The following is a 20,831-nucleotide window of genomic DNA, read 5'->3' on the forward strand; positions in this document are numbered from 1 at the left end:
CTTTAACACTCATCTCACTATTGTTATTCTTGTTTTTACACAGTATTCTGGAGGTCTGCAGAGAAGGAAAAAACAAAGTAGTTTTTTTTTAATAATACCACTTATTAGCAAAACTATGAAAGAAAAAAAAATAGCCAAACACCTGAGTTTTAACCCCAGCATAGACACTTCCCAGCTGGGTGACTTTGAACAAGTCACTTAGTATCTCTGAACATGGCTGGCTTCATAGGTTTGCAACGTATGCAGTCTCACAGCACCCCAATGTTACATTTAATATTTTCCTATGGCCATCTTGAAATTTGTAATAATTTTCTCTTTGAATATCTATGTTGTAAATCCTATGGGACATAAGCTTAAGCACAGGATATATGTGCAATACGTGTGTCCCCACTGTTCCTTGCTGTACATCTGCATATAGGGCTCATGATGCTCCATGAGCACAGAGTTCCAGTACAAGACTGCAAGTGAATACAAGATAAGTATATTAGCTCTAAGACAGGATGAGTAGGGGTACTGACAGCTGCAAGAGACTATGCTTTCTGTTCCTACTAGAACTTGCTTCAAAAGCAGAAAGAAGGCAATGGTGTTCTAAGAAACAAGGAAGACCAAAATATTCTATCCCATCTTACTCATGTCACTTCCCTGTGTTAGCCAACACATACAGTGAAAGTGATGACAGAGAAAGAAAAAAGATAGGGCAGCCAACAGTTCTTTTTCTTTTCTTATCGGTAAACTGAAGGTAGAGAGTGTTGATAGAAAATATGTGTATCAAGAAGTGAACTAAAAACAGTAAAGTTAGTTTCTGCATGTTTCCACTGCTCTGCTAAGAACAAGTGACGTATGCACGTGCAAGCTAAGAATATGAAGTGTACCCCTTCATTGATTCCATATATGGGTTAAATGCTCTTATGTTTGCAATTAAAACTTCACTGCATAATATAAATAATAAAATTCATATTAAGAAAGTAAAATTTAATTTTTCTTGATTTAAAACAACATTAAGTAACAAAAACACACCTTCATAAGTACAGAGACTGTGGAAGAAAAAAAAGCTTTATATTTTAGTACCTTTAATGGTACTTTTTATTCCTGTTTTCCAAACAAGAGGTCTCTAATTTTCATTTTGCACTGGGCCTGCAAATTATGTAGCTAGCCCTGTGAGCCTAAGCTTTTGATCAGTAAAATAAGAATAATAATAGCTATCATATTGACATTATGACTGCTGAAATAATATTTAAGATTCATATTACGAGACTTTCTACTTCTGGTCCAGCAAGCAGGGAGCTTGCAAGCCACCATTCTGTTTTAACAAGTAAAAAGCTGAACAAACTGGAAAATAAACACTTCTTTTAAGTCTATCAAAGAAGTGAAGTCATAAGGCAAACTGTAGCCCTGAAAACAAGAGAGACAGGCAGATACACAGAATCAACTTATGGGGATAGAAACCCAGTCCCAAGGTAGGAAAACCTGAACTATAATTGATGAACTGCTGGAGGCTCAAATATGGATAGGTCTGAGAGATAAAAACTCCAGAGGATCCAGTCATAAGGTGGCCCTCACCCTTCTGAGTTTTACCTCCAGGATCTTAAGCAGGTTCCTACAGTGAAGATTGGAAAAAAAAAAACAACCAACCAACCAACCAACCTTGGGCTCTGGCAGGGGGAACTGAAAAATAACTATGGTTGGCTCTCTATCTGTGGGTTCCACATGCATGAATTCAACCAACCACAGATTATAAATATCCAAAATAAATAAAAATAAAAAACACAACAAAAAATACAAATTAAAAAACAGCCTAACAATCTGCATAGCATTTACACTGTATTATGTATTATAAGTAATCTATAGATTATTTAAAGTATATGGGAGGATGCACATAGGTTAGACACAAATATGACACTTTATATAAGAGACTTGAGCATCTCTGGTTTATGGTAACTGCAGGAGGTCCTAGAACCAATCCCCCATGAATACCAACAGAAAACTGTATTTTGAAATATGATGGAACATTCTGTTCTTTTTAACAAGGCCTGCCCTAAAGAGAAACTATTTTACCAGAGCCTGACCTGCTAGAAGTTTTATTAGAGCGTTTTTGTAACCTACCTAGAGGAAGGAAAATACCCAATTCTAGTCCTCTCCAGCCATCCTGTCTCACCTAAGGGGTGCAGGATAGAGGCACTTGTGAAGTATATAACCCAGGGGCAGAGGCTCATTAAAAGACTGAGACCTAATCACAGGATTATAGAACACTTCCCCTCCCCCAAGATATTAATAAAGTCCTATTTATCTGAGTTCCTTTTACCCAGTACATCATGTCTAGCTTTCATTAAAACATTACAAACATACTAAAAGGTAAAAAACACAGTTTGAAGAGAAAGATCAAGCATCATAACCATACTCAATTATGGCAGATACGTTGGAATTATCAGACCGTGAATTTAAAACAGCTATTATTAGTATGCTAAGGGCTCTGACAGAAAAAGTAGACAACATGCAAGAGTAGATAGTAATATAAACAGATGAAAATTCTAAGAAAGATTCAAAAAGAAATAAAGAGATCAGAATTGAAGAATGCTTTTGATGGGCTCATTAGTAGACTGGACACAGCTGAGGAAAGAATGTCTGTGCTTCAGGATATATCAATACAAACTTCCAAAACAGAAAAGCAAAGGAAGAAAAAAAAAAACACTGAAGAAATGGAAAAGAATATCCAAGAACTGTGGGACAACTAAAAAAGTGTAACATACATGTGATGGAAATAACAGACGGAGAAGAAGGAATGGAACGTAAGAAATATCTGAAACAGTATGACAGAATTTCCCTAAAATTAATGTTGGATACAAAACCACACATCCAGGAAGCTCAGAGAACATCAACTAAGATAAAAGGCCAAAAAATTATACGCAAGTACATCATGTTCAAACTGCAGAAAATCAAAGAAACAGAGTTGAGATCCTTTGCCCTTACCTTTTCTTGCTGCTTTCCTTCCCCTTCCTATTTTTGGATGTTACAGAAATAGACTGAAAAGCCATATAGCATATTGGTTAAGGATACATATTCTGAAGGCAGACTGATCATGTTCAATTCTCAGCATGGCCACTACTCAATAGCTGTGTGACCATGAATAAGTTGCCAAACTTCTGTCTCTCAGGTTCTCATCATAAATGAGAATAATAATGGTATCAATCTGATATAACTATTGTGAGGACTAGGAAATACTATATTTAAAGAGCTTAGAACAATGCCTCACAAACATTAAGCACAAAGTATGTGCTTGCTATTTTTATTACCTTCGGTGAACCATGTAATCTAATTGTTGACCCTTCCACCTAGGCTGCAACATTCTTAAGTATAAGCTTTAACTTAGTAAAACGACCTTCTATCAAAGCGTATATATTGAGGAAGTATTTTCCTAATTTTCTATTTAAGGAAATTTCTAATTTACTAAGAAGAACTGTAAAGCATGCATGCTTACTGAACAAAAGCCTTTCTTTCATTAACTAGGAAATGAAAGCTTTGCACATAAAGTAATTGGATTTCTTCCTTTTTTATTGCCTCACTTGCAATAAAGCTTCAAATGATTGCAAAAACATTCCAGAAATTCCATGAAGAAAAAAAATGTTTTCAATTTACTACAAGCCTGTAACAGAACCTAAAATACAGTTTTCTGCTACAACCTACACATTCTTTATCATCACAGTTACTTTAATAATAAGCAAGTGTTAAAAAGCTATTAAAGCTTTGGCGGTTTTCTTCTTTTAGGCTTGCGGGCATTGTAGTATATGGTTATTTAACTAACAAAGTAAAGTTATTACCATCTTACTATTGCTTTCTGTTAAGTAATAATTCTTATTTTAGGTATTCAATCCTTTCTTTTTAAAACTAGGTACAAAACAGTAAGAACAGAGCAAACCATCTTGGCTGAAAGAGTTTTTTTCACATAGTAGTCAATATTGTTTCAGGCTAATGAAATTTACTCATTTAAAGATAACCTCTCAACTGCAAGGACATTCTGTATTCTTGATTAGCACAGAATAAGAAAAATATGGCCGGGCGCGGTGGCTCAAGCCTGTAATCCCAGCACTTTGGGAGGCCGAGACGGGTGGATCACGAGGTCAGGAGATCGAGACCATCCTGGTGAACACAGTGAAACACCGTCTCTACTAAAACTACAAAAAACTAGCCGGGCGAGGTGGCGGGCGCCTGTAGTCCCAGCTACTCGGGAGGCTGAGGCAGGAGAATGACGTGAACCCGGGAGGCGGAGCTTGCAGTGAGCTGAGATCAGGCCACTGCACTCCAGCCTGGGCGACAGAGCGAGACTCCGTCTCAAAAAAAAAAAAAAGAATAAGAAAAATATTAGTTTATATACTCACTAGGATGTTTTTCTTCATGACAATGCCATATATTTATAATAGCAGCTTTACTCATTGAAGCCCTAAGCCTGAAACTACTCAAATGTCCGCTAACAGCAGAATAAAAAAATAAAGTATGGCGTATGTAGACAGACAATAGAAAAATGTTCAGCAATAAAAAATGAGAATGCAATGACTTGAATGAATCTCACAGACACAATGATCAGCAAAAGAATCCATACAGGGGAAGAGTTGCATGGTATGATTACATTTACATGAAACTCAAAATCAGACAAAACTTATCTTGTTGATATAAACCTAAATAGTGATTCAAAGTTTTTAATAATCCTCTTAATTTTGTCTTTAATCTTGAGAAAATGGGGCAGGGAGTGGGTGAAATCCTAATAGGAACTTCAAGTGCTACCTAGAGTGATATTTACTGAAGAAAAGGACACAGAAATCAAATTTTAGACTTTATAAGTCTAAATCCAGCAGCTATTGATTATTCCCTTGAACCACTGTTACTGGTTGTATTAATTAGTTTATTTACATATGACAGTTTGGTCTACTTAAAAATAAGAGCCGGCCGGGCGCGGTGGCTCAAGCTTGTAATCCCAGCACTTTGGGAGGCCGAGAAGGGCGGATCACAAGGTCAGGAGATCGAGACCATCCTGGCTAACACGGTAAAACCCCGTCCTACTAAAAAATACAAAAAACTAGCTGGGCGAGGTGGTGGGTGCCTGTGGTCCCAGCTACTCGGGAGGCTGAGGCAGGAGAATGGGGTAAACCCGGGAGGTGGAGCTTGCAGTGAGCTGAGATCCGGCCACTGCACTCCAGCCTGGGTGACAGAGCGAGACTCCGTCTCAAAAAAAAAAAAAAAAAAGTCGAAAAGCAAACTTCTAAATAATGCTTATTATAAAAAAGCAAATCAACACACTCTGTAAAATTAAATGGGAAAAAATAACCAAAAAAATTTGCTAGACTGTCTTACATGGAAGTTCTCGCTCACTTGATCACATTATCTTGAATAATAAAGTTTTCTTTTTCTTTTTTCAAGATGGAGTCTCACTCTGTAGCCCAGGCTGGAGTACAGTGGCAAGATCTTGGCTCACTACAACCTCTGCCTCCCAGGTTCAAGCGATTCCCCTGCTTCAGCCTCCTGAGTAGCTGAGATTACAGGAAACTGTCACCGTACCCAGCTAATTTTTTGTATTTTTAGTAGAGACGGGGTTTCACTGTATTAGCCAGGATGGTCTTGATCTCCAGACCTCGTGATCCACACGCCTCGGCCTCCCAAAGTGCTGGGCTTACAGGCGTGAGCCACCGCACCCAGCCTAAATAATAAAGTTTTCATAATATTTCTCTAATCTCTGTATCGAGGCATACCATATGTTATCACCATCAAATTAAAGAGTTTCCCTTTCTTTAAAAAGCTCGTAACATCAATTATGACTATTACCTATAGAAAAACGACACGAAAATCTATAAACAATATCTCTACTGATACATCCAATACATACAATGCTTATATATTTAATCAAAAGAAGATATTCCTTAAAGGTAAAAATACAAAAAGAATTTGAAATCTTTTTTATATTTTTGCTTATAACATTCTGAGGTCAATATATGGCTCCAGAACCTTATCTTTAATCATATCCCTATAGCTCCAAACACATGAGAAAATAGTAAAAGAAAAAATCCATAAGATGAGTCAGACTCAGAACTGAGGTAAGTATCTTCCTGGAGCAGAAATCAAAGAGAAAGGCAAGCAGACAGTGGGACTGAAGCCACTATCCTATAGAGCCTTATGGGCAGGAAATAGAATCTCACATAGTAATAGTGGATTCCAAGTCCAGTCCAATGTTTGAAACCACAGGCTAAGAAAGGTTTTTCCAAAATGATCTGAAGTAAAAGCATATTACTATAATTCAGGAGAATGTACTCTTCTTCTTAGTAGAATTTAGTTTAAGTAACAATATATGTGGGCAACCTATTTCAAAATCTTGGAAATAACAGTTCTTACGCGACTTCAACATATTCTATTGTAATTAAAAACTGTACCCCTTTAGCATTCAATTTGACTCTCATTATATTACAATAAATAGTGTTCACTATTTACCATCTGGGTCTAAACAACCTTCTTAATTTTGCTGCATATTTTCAAGTTATTTTATGCTTTGGAGAAGAATAAAGGGAGACTGAAACGCTCCATTAAAATTTTCAATAAAAATGGAAACACAGCAAACTCAAATTTTAATTCCACATGTTTCAGGTTTTGATGGTATGAAGACCTGAAATAGGAAACATCCTTTGAATGAAACTATCATGAATGAACATAGAACTTACCCATCTTGTAAATATTTATTCTAAATTTAAAATATCTCTATTAAGTTCTAACATAAGTTACTCTGGTTCTTTTTTTTACCCTTACATCATTAAGGCATGGTATTTTTAAAACCACTGGAAGCTTGTCTTTTTGTTGATGAGAGAATGATCATTTCTTTGCTCTATAATTGCAAAAATAGCAAAAAAAAAAAAACAAATTGCAAGAAAAGAATGCAGTACTGTTACATACTACGAACATGGATAAGCCTTGAAAAGACTATGCTAAGTGAAAGAAACCACTACAAAAGACCATATCTTGAATAATGTTTATATAAAATGTCTAGAATAGGTAAATCTACAGAGACAGAAAGATTAAAGGTTGCCAGGAGCTGTGGAAAGGAGAAATGGAGTGACCACTAATAGCTGTAGGGTTTCTTTTGGGGGTGATGAAAGTGTTCTAAAACTGACAGTGGTGATGGCTATGCAACTGCCAATAGAAGAAAAGCCACTGAACTACAGATTTTATAATGAGTGACTTGTATGACATGACATATGAATTAAAATATCAATAAAGTTGATATTTTAAAAGTAAGATCATAGGAAAATTTTAAATTGGGAAAACGTTACTAGCACAGTTCTCCTGTAAACTGGAAATAAAAAGGCTGCTGTGACCATACTTTAGCAGTGAATACATATTCCAATCCAGTTTGAGGAATGCCAACACTCTATAGGGACAGTCCTCCATTACCACAAATTTAGCATCCCCCAGCCCAGCTCCACTTTCTCCTCTGAAAGACAAGAGGGATAGAAAGCCAGGAAAGAAGAGAGAGATGACTAGGGAAAGCAGGTTTGACAAAGAAACCTCTCTACTTCAACATCCTGTCTCAAGGCCAAAAGTACCTCCCGGATACTAATTCCTAAAAGAATTCCCCATTATAACCTTCTTTATTCTATTTTACTTGCACATACATTTGTATGTGGCAAAAATAGCATAATATGAAAACCAGATAAATAGGCTTTCTTTTTTATTTATTTTTTTAGATGGAGTTTTGCCCTTGTTGCCCGGGCTGGAGCACAGTGGCACAATCTTGCCTCACTGCAACCTCTGCCTCCTGGGTTCATGTGATTCTCCTGGCTCAGCCTCCTGAGTAGCTGGGATTACAGGTGCCCGCCACCACACCCAGCTAATTTTTTTTTTTTTGTAATTTTTTAGTAGAGATGGGGTTTCACCATGTTGGCCAGGCTCACCTCAAACTCCTGACCTCAGGTGATCTGCCCACCTCGGCCAATCAAAATTAGGCTTTCATTATAAAGAAGATTTGATACACTCTAGAAACTCTAAAATTACTTCAATATTCAAAAGTAGAATTCAGAAAGAGGAGAAAGTGAAAATAATGGAGAAGTGGGAATGGAAAGAAATGCCTGATGCTGACGGTTCTTGAGCAGCAAATCACAAATCTAACAAGGTCACTGTTGGCTATTTTAGTCTGGAGATACACTTTTTCATCTAACAAAAATAAGAGTTCTAATTCCAAATCCACAATCTGCTTTTGATTTGCTTTTGTTTCGAAGACAATTCTCAATTTCTAAAATTCACAATCCTTAGTCTTCGGAAATGGGTTTGAAGGGTAACCCTTCAGCCCCTTACAGATCTTGATTGGCTTCTACCTGGTTTTCAGGGAACTCAAAACAGCCTGGTTGTACAAAATAAATATCAAATTCATTTTTTGATGCCTCTTTAAATCAACAAAGAGATGGGGCCAAAGAGGACCTAAACTCTGTGAACAACTCTGAGAACTCAGAAGTATGATCACAAAGGGGATAACAATAAAAACCAACTTTTTAAAGCGAAGAACACTCTCAATAAGTCCTGGACTATTTGGTTGTCATTTAAAAGGGACTTTTTAACAAAGGTGAAGACCTTAGTCCACAGCTGCGGATGAAGAGAAAAAGTCCCAGTTTTCTGAAAGCAATGGATAAGAGCTTGCACAAAAGAAGACTCTATTTTGTATCATTGCAAGAAACTATGATTATACAAACCACTTTTAAACTTTCCAAAGATCAGAAGAATCAAAGAACCTCAAATTGATCTTTCCTTAGATGTTTTTAAATCAACTATGAAAAAAGGATTGCTTTGCCTTCTAGCATCAGTTCCAGAAATTTAAAGTCTACAATACTAAAGCAATAAAGGTCCTAAGGTGTGGTGAGAAAACATAGGGACAATGAACTAGTATCTATTCCGTAGAATAATAATGTGTGACTTGAACAGTGTTAGTAGTTAAGAAGCAGAGAAAATGGTGTATATATACACATATGTGTGTGTGTGTGTGTGTGTGTGTGTGTGTGTGTGTGTGTATATTCTCGCTATATTTCATCTCCCTCAGAGTCTGTGTGTTAAGCATACAAACCTTTCGGGCCCAATCCCAACCTGCTGAATCAGAATAATCAGGAGTGGCAGTTTTCTTATATAGTTTGAGAGCTACTGCTTCTGGGAAAGGGGTCCTGTCACCAACATCTACCGATTGGAAGTGGGAGAGATGGAACTGGGGGGACTTGTTAGATGCAATGCAATATCCATAAACCACAAATATATCTGAAATAGATATTTGCTTCTTTTGTGTTCATTTTATATATTATCCCTTTTATAATTGTTATAAATGCTATTTATCATTAAAAACAAATTATTAAATCTTTAAATCTTTAAATGCTATAAAGTTTAAAGCCTAATCATTACTTTTTAAAAATCTTCTAGGAGATAAAATACAAGGTTGGCAAAATAATATTTTAGGCTTTTGGTTAACACAAAGCAGTGGTAGTGATAATTACTAACAATCACACTAATACCTTTTATTGATAAAGCACCATATATGTTTGAAATGATTATATGTGATGGCAGGACATTCTGTTTTGTTTCTTACTATAGCTCTAGTGCTGGACATACAGTGACTGCTCAATAAAAACTCACTGAGTGAATAAATAAATGAATCTGACACAGCAGACCTCGGAGTTTGGTAAGGCTATTTGTTCGAAAGCAAAGTAAAAAAGTATTTCAATCATTCTTTGAGAAGCAGATGCTGGCTAATCTACCTTTATAAATAGGACTGTATATCAAGCTCCAATTATCTCTTTCCCAGAGCTTTTTAGCTAGTTTCTCTTTTTCTAACCTCATCTCCCTTCAATCCATCTTACATACTGTAGCCAGAATTTCATCTTACTAAAATGAAGTACGCTTCCATACTCAAAATCAGAAACAATCCACTGTTTATCACGAAATTTAAGGCCCTCTCAATATTATCTTTATTGGTTTATACTCCATTATCGTCCTATACTTCAGTTAAATTGGAAAATTGCCAAAATATGCCTTACAATTTCCATTCTTTTAATGTTCTTCCCTCTGCCTGTTGCTCTCTCCTCCTAACAATCTTTCAAAGCTCATGTCAAATGTAAACAACTTCCATGAAGACTTTCCTAATAATCCCAACATGATATCTCTCAATTCTCCAAACCTCCACACTCTGTCTCCTATTGTATCATATCTGCCTTTTGCTAGAGTTATTTATATATCATCCCCTTTCAATCACTAGTTCTTCCTGAATTTTAAGATTCTTGAGGGTAAGCTGTTTTCATCATTTTTATATTCCTTCCAACCCTTTAGCCTGCCTTACACATTGCAGACATTCTAAGAATTGCTACATTCAATCCCAAGACTTCCTCCCAGAAACCTGTCAATGCATTTCTTTAAATAATGCACAAACATACACAAATACATATATGCAAATATAAACATATGTCTATATAAACTTAAAAAAACCATACCTTGAGTGTATGGGGATTGAGAGCAATCATCCTGTTTCAGTCTAACTGCCTTCTGAGCTTATTTCATCTCAAAGGAATGATCCTGTCTTTAAAATCCCTACATTCCACTATCAACAGTGGGGTGGGGCATGAAATAGAATTAAAAGTTTTTACATGCCGCATAGAAGGTTTCTCTCCTTTCTAGCTACAGATCGCCTGCTCAGCAATCTGGTCCCCCCAAAAAAGTATTCTTTCTAAAGAGGACCTTAAAAATGTTTTTTGTATAATTATGTTTCTCGCACATCTTACATACATAGGCCTTTACAAGGGGAATCAAATTCCACAAATATTTTATGCAATTGTTATGGGCCAACCATCAGGACCGCCAAGGTAACTTACACAATTGGACTGCCCATCATAAAGTACTAAAAAAGTAATTTACTTGTTCAATTTTATGTATTGTATTTTATACAACTATATTCAAAGAAATGAGACTTTAATCTTAACCTATAGTTTTGGTCCTATGGGTAGGTATTCTACCTTAACATTTTGGTTAGCATTACAGAAAATCCTTGGGACAGTAAATTATTGTACCCAGATAAGACACTAAAAATGAGCATATTTATTTAATCAGTACAGTACCACTTATCAGCAATTAGTGTGAGCAATGCCAAGGTCAGGAACAAACCTACAGCAGATAAATTTTGTAAAATGCTAGGATTATCTGTCATTAAAAACTGGGCTCCAGTCTAACCTCTGAGTAGGAAAAACACAGCTAGTTCCGCATCTGTCCATCCTTTGCCTATCCATTTGACCCATTATGAGCTAAACTATCCCTAGATGATAGGTAAACATTTAGTAATGTACTGAAGCTAGGCTGGGCGCGGTGGCTCAAGCCTGTAATCCCAGCACTTTGGGAGGCCGAGACGGGCGGATCACGAGGTCAGGAGTTCGAGACCATCCTGGCTAACACGGTGAAACCCCGTCTCTACTAAAAAATACAAAAAAAAACTAGCCGGGCGAGGTGGCGGGCGCCTGTAGTCCCGGCTACTCGGGAGGCTGAGGCAGGAGAATGGCGTAAAAACCCGGGAGGCAGAGCTTGCAGTGAGCTGAGATCCGGCCACTGCACTCCAGCCTGGGCGACACAGCGAGACTCCGTCTCAAAAAAAAAAAAAGATTGCTTTTTTCAACCACACTATTCAAGTCACACTGAATGTCAGAGTGGCTAGGACAGCAACGCCTCCTTAGTTCTATGGCATGCTTTATACAGTAAAAAGAGGAGGACTAAGTGTGGGTAGGGAGGAAGAAATCAGATGTTACACTCAGGAGACTGAATTCATACGAAAGGAAACAATAGGATGTAAAACACAGCACATAGCTGAAGGCGTTAATGACATCTGATCAAAGCTATACAGTCTACAAATCTAAAAGGGAAAGTTTCAATTGATGAAAGGTCTTGAGAGCATTGGCACAGGAAAAAAAACAAAGGCTGCATAGTAGTGTCTGTGATTATTATATCCACTGCTAGCAATGTTTTCATCAGAGTCTACAGATGTTCATACCAGTTAACTATGAAGTGATGAGACTGACTTTCAAAATCCATACATAAAAGCCATTATTGATACTCTTGATGCAATACCTCGATTATCACTGCTATCAAAAAAGAGAGTCTCTATTTCTCCAGATCCACAACTAAGAATGTCAAAAGATGGGTAGTAATGGTCCAGGCTGAGAGTGGGAGGCCATAAACCTAGGAAAGAGGCAACTCTAAAAGACAGAACAGCCATCTTTTGGCAGGCAGCAAACCAGAGAGACTAGAAACTCCCAAGGCCAGGAGATGCTTTACTATAAATAGCTGCAATCATTTTTAAAAATAGAACATGGATGCCTCCCATGTTAGTGGAGAAACGACGCCTCCTTTCATTGCTGCACATTTTTTACTTTCAGGTTAAATTTTATTTCCTTCAGTCAAATGCTACCAGATGAATTAAGGATTAAACAGAAAAAATGATTTTCAATTCATTAAAATTGGATTACAAAGATGAAACTGTGTATGTCTACAATGTGTCTTTTTAAAAATGTATTTATTAATTTTTTATTGTGCTAAAATACACATAGCATAAAATTTACCATCTTAACCATTTTATGTGTATTGTTTGTTTAACAGATTTTAAAAATTTTCTTAGAGATTTTTTGTATTTAAAATATTTTTTTAAAAATGTTGAAAGACAAATATTACCAAAGGAAGCATATATTAACACATCTAGCACACTACAAGTTTAAGGCTCAATATATACATTCTTCTGCACTAGTTTTATTGTGGTGGGGGTGGGTGAGAGGGAGATAATGGGGAAGAGAAAGTAAAAAATGATTTATCAAATTTTAATATTTAAAAATTTTGTATAATTATGAAAACATAACATTAAACCTGATAAGAACATTCGCTGAGTTTATCCATTTGAGCAGTTTATTACACAGTATGTAAGTGGTAGGTGAAGAGAAGCATCTAATAGTATTTATTCATTTAAACAAAATATATTATGCAAATATATTTGTATAACTTAAGCCTATTTTATTTCCAATTCATTACTGTTCTCACTTGTAAGGACGGCATAATAAATAGGAAGATAAAATATCCTATTCCCATTTATTAACTGGTAGGTAATCTTTACTCAGTTGGAGAAGCAGACCCTTGCTGCGTACTCTCCAGAAGCCTGTGACATCCCCCCCTCCCACACTACCATAGGCCAGTACAACACATTACCATTAAAGGTAAAATAAATGCTTACAATACAACATTAAATTGGGGGTGAGAGAAAAAAATAAAAAATACAAAACCAATAACATCTACATTCCCAAAAGAGAACTAGAAACAAGTAAAATGTTAAAAGTGGTGAGACTCCGGACAGTAAGATGTAAGGTGATTTTCCTTTTTACTTTTTCCTATATTTTCCACAGTTTTTATAATAAGGGAAAACTGCTATAAAAAGAAATGAGGCTGAACATAATTATCACCGTGATAAAGATTTAGGAGGATGATGCAGACCTTGCTGCATACAAAGGAGAGACACACTGGGGGCATGAGTATAGAACTAAATCAGAGCTACTGAGACAAGAGTAAGAACGCCATGTTCAGAAGACAGTCTCTATTCCGTTTCCCTGAAACTTCATAGGTTTGAAAAGAATAAACTGAAATGAAAGGTGAAAACATAGGTAATGGCCAGACTCTGAAAGGGCTAGGCTTTAATAATATTTATTCTGTAAGCAACCAATTTAGTTATTTTTTAATTTTTTAGCTTGTAATTTCTCCCACTATTCAGGTCCCTGCTAAGTTTTGAAGAAGTTAATATATTTCTTTCCTGTCTCCAGTTCTTCTGGCACCGCAATACTTTCAAATAAATGCAGTACTCTAGAAAAAGTGTAAGTACCACAAAAGTAATATTACAGAAGATAAAGAATAACAAAGTGTATGGCTATAGGCTAATGCTTTCTGTGGCTCAGGACTACATGTCTAATCAAATTTTTATCCTAACATTCTGTTGTGTTTTCTTCCTCCAAAATGGAATAATTCTAATCAAATAGGAATTAGATAAAAAGATGTGTGATCTTAAAAGATAAATCTGACTTTGGATAACTTATAATTAAGAAAATGCTAATTTCAGATTCACTCAATCCTGTATTTTACATTCCACCTAATGGTATTATAAACTTTTCTTCATATACATAACTATATTATTTCCTTCTGGCATCCGAGTAAAACCTGAGAAAAAGATCTTGTGTCTACAGCAGTCCCCCTTACCTAACGTTTTGCTTTCAGTGTCCTCAGTTACCTACAATCACTGTCAGAAACTACTAAATGGGAAATTCCAAAAATAAGCAATTCGTAAGTTTTAAATTGCACACGGTTCTGAGTAACATAATGAAACATTGTCCCAGCGATGTGAATCATCCCTTTGTCAAGCACATTCATGCTTTATACGCTACCCACCTGTTAGTCACTTAGTAGCCATCTCACTTATCAGATCAAAAATCATGGTATATACAAGATTTGGTATGACCCAAGGTTTCACTGGCTACATCTTGGGACATATTGTCTGCAGATATAAGAGGGACTACTGTATACAGCTGGCCCTCCATTTCCATGGGTTCCACAAGTTCCAAAAAGCAAAACTTGAATTTGCCATGACAGGGTACTACATTGAATCCACAACAATAAAGGGATCTGCAGGCATTGTACTGTATTACTATAAGTAATCTAGAGATGATTTAAAGTATATGGGAGGATGTGCACTAAGTTATATGCAAATGGTATGCCATTGTAAATAAGGGACTTGAACATCCACATATTTTGGTATCTGTGTGTATGTGTGTCAACAGGGGTGGGGTCCTGGAACCAATCTCCCACGGGTATTGAAGGTCAACTATATTCAAATGAAGCCTTGACTGATCTCACTGGTGCCCTCCCAAGGATTGCATAACAGGCAGGTTTTCATTTTTCTACCGAGACCCAGTTTCATGGATCTAGATTTTGAATCAACAATTCTCAAGTGAGAAGTGATTATGCTTCCCAGGGAGACATTTAGCAATGTCTCTGAAAACATTTTTTACTGTTAGGACTGGTAAGATGCTGCTGAATATCCTACAAGAAACAAAACAGCCTCCTGGCCACTCTATCCCTAATGACAAAACTAGCACTTGGCATGTAGTAGGTACTCAGAAATGTCCGAAAAGATTTACATGAGGAAACTGAGGCACAGCGTAGTTAGATATCTAGTAAACAGTAAAGTTGAAAATCAAAGTCTTGTAATCAAGTGTAGGTTCTTCTATCTGCATCTTGTAGAAGTTTGTTAATATTTTTCAAAAGACTTTTAAAAGACCATATTCTTTGACTCAGCAACTCGTTTTAAAAATTGATTGTAAGAAGTTATCACACAGTTGTACACAGATTATGTACACAGATTTTCATTATCCCAAAGACAGACAAACTTTAAGCAGAGTCTTACTGTGCTCAGCGGAAGGTAAATTATGTTACATCCATTTAATGGAATATTAGTAAAGACAGAAAGGCATAGTATATGTATCAATAAGAAAAGGGGAGCCAGGTGCAGTGGCTTATGCCTGACTGAAGGTCAGGAGTTCAACACCAGCCTGGTCAACACAATGAGACCTCATCTCTAAGAAACTTTTAAAAAAATTAGCCAGGCATGATGGCATGCTCCTGTAGTCCTAGCTACTTGGAAGACTGAGCAGGAGGATTCCCTTAGGCCCAGTCTGAGGCTACAGTGAGCTATGATCACACCAGTGCACTCCAGCCTGAATGAAACAGTGAGACCCTCCCTGTATCTAAAAAAGAAAAAAACAAAGAAAAGTCAGTCAAAATATTGTCAAATGACAAAGGGACAGAGTAGGTTACAAAATAATATGTATAATATGATCCCATGTGGTATATATATATTCAAGGCATTAGTGATAATTTTTTCTAAGTGGTAACATTAATTTTTTCTTCTTGCTTACATGTATCTTGTGACTTCTTACAAATACATCTGGTTTGAACACTATGCGGAAGTAGAAGAGAGAGACTATCAAAAACCTACTAGGAGAGCCAGGCACATTGGTGTATGTCTGTAGTCACAGCTAGTCAGGCGCAGAAGGCTGAGACAGAAGGATCCTTTGAACTCAGGAGTTCTACGTATGCCTGAGTACCACAGAAAGACCCTATCTCAAGAAAAATAAAGAAAATCCACTCGGAGGAAACACACATTTACCAATTTCTTGGCTAAAGAATAAGAAATCCTATACATTTACCAAACAGACACATTATTTTTACTTAGGGGTACCACTGTAATCTTTCCTACTTCAGAGGAAAGAGATTTTTTCTCTTTTAATGCTTCCTAGCTAATGAAAGATGGGGAGTTGTTAACAGCAACTAGCATTCTATACCATAATAAAACTTGGACAACAGGGAAGCAACACTAAAATACTTCCTAAACCTAATACATAGCGATACTAAATCTATTATTTCCTTAAAAAATCTACAAACAAAAGATTATCATCAAACTAATCTTGTTCTAAAATACATTCACGTATCATACGAAAGGTTTATTTAGATTAAATTACACTGAGAGCTTGGTGGGTGTGTAAATGTATCTGTCAGATTGCTAAACAACATAACCTATCAATCTAGCATCTGGCAATGAGCCATTTAATTTAACTTTAATGATTTACTAAGAATAATTTATTTGATTTACAACTGGTTATTACTTTTACATTGTTATACTGAAATTTCAAGTTCAATAGATTTGCAATTGTTATCTTGTGCTTATATTATTAATAGGTTAGATGACATATTAATCAAGTACAAATGTATTTTTTAAATTGTACTAACATAAAAGGTTTGTTCAATGAGGAAATTTGATGGTTGTTTTCATTTCTTTCCCAACTAATTTTTTTTAAAATCAGTATTCATCTACATTATCTCCTTAAATACCCAAATACTTGCTGTATCTTGAGATAAATGTATTGATGCTGGTAAGTATGTATTATCAAAAGCAGTGGTCTTCTCTTATAGTGTTACTGCTTCTGCACTTTCCTTCCTGGAATTTGTATTCTACTTTTATGTACTTTGTGAATCGATTTTCTCTTAAAAACTTCAAGAAGCTAATGGCAAATATCTGCACAAGAGACATTATTTTACATTAAAAAATTCACAATACATACTTTAGGGACTCTGTGCCAATGAAAACAATCTATTTTAAACTAAGAATACTCCACCCAAGGCATATATACAAGAAACCAGTAGGTGTGTACACACACACACACACAGACACAGAGAGAGAGAGAGAGAGAGAAATAGGCTGCACTAGGAATAAATGGTTATATTTTCTCCTAAATTAGACTTTGTGTTTTAACAGAAAAATAAAGAGAGCAGTAACTAAGGTGGGCGAGAAACCAGTTTAAAATAATAATGAGGAAAAGTCACTGAATAAAAGCGAATTCTGTAGATATCTGAAATCCACCTTTAAGGATACTGTTAGATGATGTTTGGAATCAGCCCCTATGTTCAATAGGTGAAACAAGCAATTCTAAATTTAAAGTTATTTATTGGCAGAAGAGGCTGTAGAGATCATCGAGGCAAACCTTATCATTTAATAAATAAAGAAAAGGAGCCTCTGTGCAGTTAAGTGACTGACGGATCAGGAGCTAGAGCCTGACTCTCCACCTGACCCTGCTTCTTCCACGGCAACAATTTCTCACTGTAAGGAGTTGGGGAAGGAAGTGTCTCAACAAATTTGGCTACCTGTTTTTAAAAATAAAGTTTTCATGGAACACATTCACATTCTGCTTTCATGCTACAAGAAAAGAGTAGTTGTGAAAGACACTTTACAGTCTACAGCTTAAAATATTTACTATCTGGTTCTTCACAGAAAAAAGTTTGCTGATTCCTATATTACATTTCTTAATATATGATCAGAAGTTTCAGAACTTAATACATAATAAGTACAGTTGATCGTTGAACGACATGGGTTTAAACTGCGTGGATACACTTACATGTGGATTTTCTTCCACCTCTGCCATCTCTGAGACAGGAAGACCAGCACCTCCTCTTCTTCTTCCTCCTCAGTCAACTCAACATGAAGATGATGACGATAAAAACCTTTATGATGATCTACTTCCACTTAATGAACAGTAAATATATCTTCTCTTCTTTCTGATTTTCTTAATAACATTTTAGTTTCTCTAGCTTACTTTAAGAATACAATATCTAATACATGTGACATACAAAATATGTATTGACTGTTTATGTTATTTATAAGGCTTCCAGTCAACAATAGGCTATTAGTGGTCAAGTTTCCAAGGAATCAAAAGTTATATGAGGATTTTCATCTGTACAGTGGGGATCAGGGATACAACTCCAGCATTGTTCTAGTGTCACCTGTATATATATGTTGTAATAAATAGTAGTGTAACCAGAAAAGAATAGCAATCACCTTAAACAGGCTTAACTTTTTTTGCCAGCAAAGAATTGATTATTTTCTATGTTCCATGCTTTGATATATAAACCTTTGAGAAAACCTATAAAATTTAGAAATGTCCAAAGGAGAAATTAAAATCTGATTAAACTGAAAGATAACCCATAAAACATTCCTTTAATAGAGCACTCCTCATCTACAGAAACATATTCATAGATCATTGATTACTTGAGACACACCCTAGTACATAAATCTAAACTAAGTGAATTAAACAGAAATGTCCAATGAATGTCAGAGTATTACAGAAAAAACGAAATTTACATACAATTTTCTACTGGCATATCTTAAGCATAAAAGAGAGATATCTATTTAAATATCAAAGGCATCTGCCTTATTAGTCACTTGATTCATTACATTTTTAGGTTTTACCTTTCTCCTCCCAGAAAAAAAAAGTAAGCCTAGCTCCAACTGACCCAATTAGTAATAGTTGCTGGAACACTACAAAAATGTAAACCTCAATGAGACTTAGGTATAAACAAAATACAATTTAAACAAAAGTAGTAGACTGCTCAAGGAAAACAAGTTTACAGAAGTAAGAAGCGGCTAACTAGAAACTAACAAATCAAAGTTATTAATTCCCTAATTAGCATAGTATGGGATGAGGTTACATATGAACACAGTTCTTTTATAGGGAAGCCTGGATAATTCATTATAAAATTATGTAGAATGTACAACAGCACTTTAAATTGCAGTAAGAAAGGAACCTAAAGACATATATATCATATCGAAATACACGCGCGCGCGCGCACACACACACACACACACACACACACACAACACAGGGTTTGAAACCAGAAGACTTGGGTTCAAATTCCTGAGCTGCCAGCAACTGCTAACACTGAGCAACTGACTTCTGAGAGACTTTAGGTTCTTCGAGGATTTAGTTTATTTCTTCATAAAATAAGGAACTTAAACGAGGTAAGTATGGTTCTTTCCAACTCCCAAATAATATATATTTAACTGCTTATTAAGCTATTACAATGTGTCAAGAACTATATTAATGGCTTTAATTACTTATAGAAATAAGTTTGACTTGAAAAAACCAATTCTAGAATAAATAATCCCTGTCAAGCACCTTCTTTCAAACACATGAAAGATGGCCGAATAGGAACATCCGGTCTGCACCTCCCAGCGTGATCGACACAGAAGATGGATGATTTCTGCATTTCCAACTGAGGTACCTGGTTCATCTCACTGGGACTGGTTGCACAGTGGGTGCAGCCCACAGAGGGCGAGCTGAAGCAGGGCGGGGCATCACCTCACCGGGAAAGCACAAGGGGTCTGGGATTTCCCTTTCCTAGCCAAGGGAAGCCATGACAGACTGTACCTGGAAAAACGGGACACTCCCACCTAAACACTGTGCTTTTCCCATGGTCTTAGCAACTGATAGACCAGGAAATTCTCTCCTGTGCCTGGCTTGGCAGGTCCCACACTCACTACTAGCGCAGCAGTCTGAGATCAAACTGCGAAGCTGCAGCCAGGCAAGGGGACACACATCCGCTATTGCTGAGGCTTCAGTAGGTAAACAAAGTGGCTGGGAAGCTAAAACTTGGTAGAGCCCACCGCAGCTCAGCAAGGCTCACTGCCTCTATAGACTGCACCTCAGTGGGCAGGGCATAGTTTCAGGTGCAGCAGAAACTTCTGCACACTTAAACGTCCCTCCCTGACAGCTCTGAAGAGAGCAGTAGTTCTCCCAGCACAGCATTTGAGCTCTGAGAATGGACACACTTGCCTCCTCAAGTGGGTCCCTGACCCCCGTGTAGCCTAACTGGGAGACACCTCCCAGTAGGAACTGACAGACACCTCACACAGGTGGGTACTCCTCTGGGATAAAACTTCCAGAGGAAGGATCAGGCAGCAGTATTCAGAGCTCTTCAATATTTGCTGTTCTGCAGCCTCTGCTGGTGATACCCAAGCAAACAGGGTCTGGAGTGGACCTCCAGCAAACACCAACAGACCTGCAGTGGAGGGACCTGACTGTTACAAGGAAAACTAACAAGGAGAAAGGAATAGCATCAATATCAACAAAAAGGAGATCCACACCAAAATCCCATCTGTAGGTCACCAATATCAAAGACCAAAGATAGATAAAACCACAAAAATGGGGAGAAATCAGGGCAGAAAAGCTGAAAATTCTAAAAACCAGAGCGCCTCTTCTCCTCCAAAGGATCACAGCTCCTCGCCAGCAACGGAATAAAGCTAATGGAGAATGACTTTGATGAGTTGACAGAAGTAGGCTTCAAAAGGTCGGTAATAACAAACTTCTCGGAGCTAAAGGAATATGTTCTAACCCATCGCAAGAAAGCTAAAAACCTTGAAAAAAGGTTAG

General features: G+C 36.7%; 1 protein-coding gene and 1 long non-coding RNA gene across 9 annotated transcripts in view; both read right to left on the reverse strand.

Moving 5' to 3' along the window:
- Nucleotides 1–20,831, reverse strand: part of LOC105479478 (small ArfGAP 1) — a 191,570-nt gene that overhangs the window by 35,140 nt on the left and 135,599 nt on the right. The window lies entirely within an intron of this gene.
- The window catches only part of LOC139363375 (uncharacterized), a 42,252-nt gene that overhangs the window by 8,836 nt on the left and 12,585 nt on the right, over nucleotides 1–20,831 (reverse strand). The window contains exon 1 of the long non-coding RNA XR_011623632.1: nucleotides 1–20,831. This exon is cut by the window's right edge and continues 12,585 nt beyond it. This is a non-coding gene — a long non-coding RNA (uncharacterized lncRNA).

The sequence above is a fragment of the Macaca nemestrina genome, chromosome 5, assembly GCF_043159975.1.
Source record: "Macaca nemestrina isolate mMacNem1 chromosome 5, mMacNem.hap1, whole genome shotgun sequence".
Taxonomy (NCBI): domain Eukaryota; kingdom Metazoa; phylum Chordata; class Mammalia; order Primates; family Cercopithecidae; genus Macaca; species Macaca nemestrina.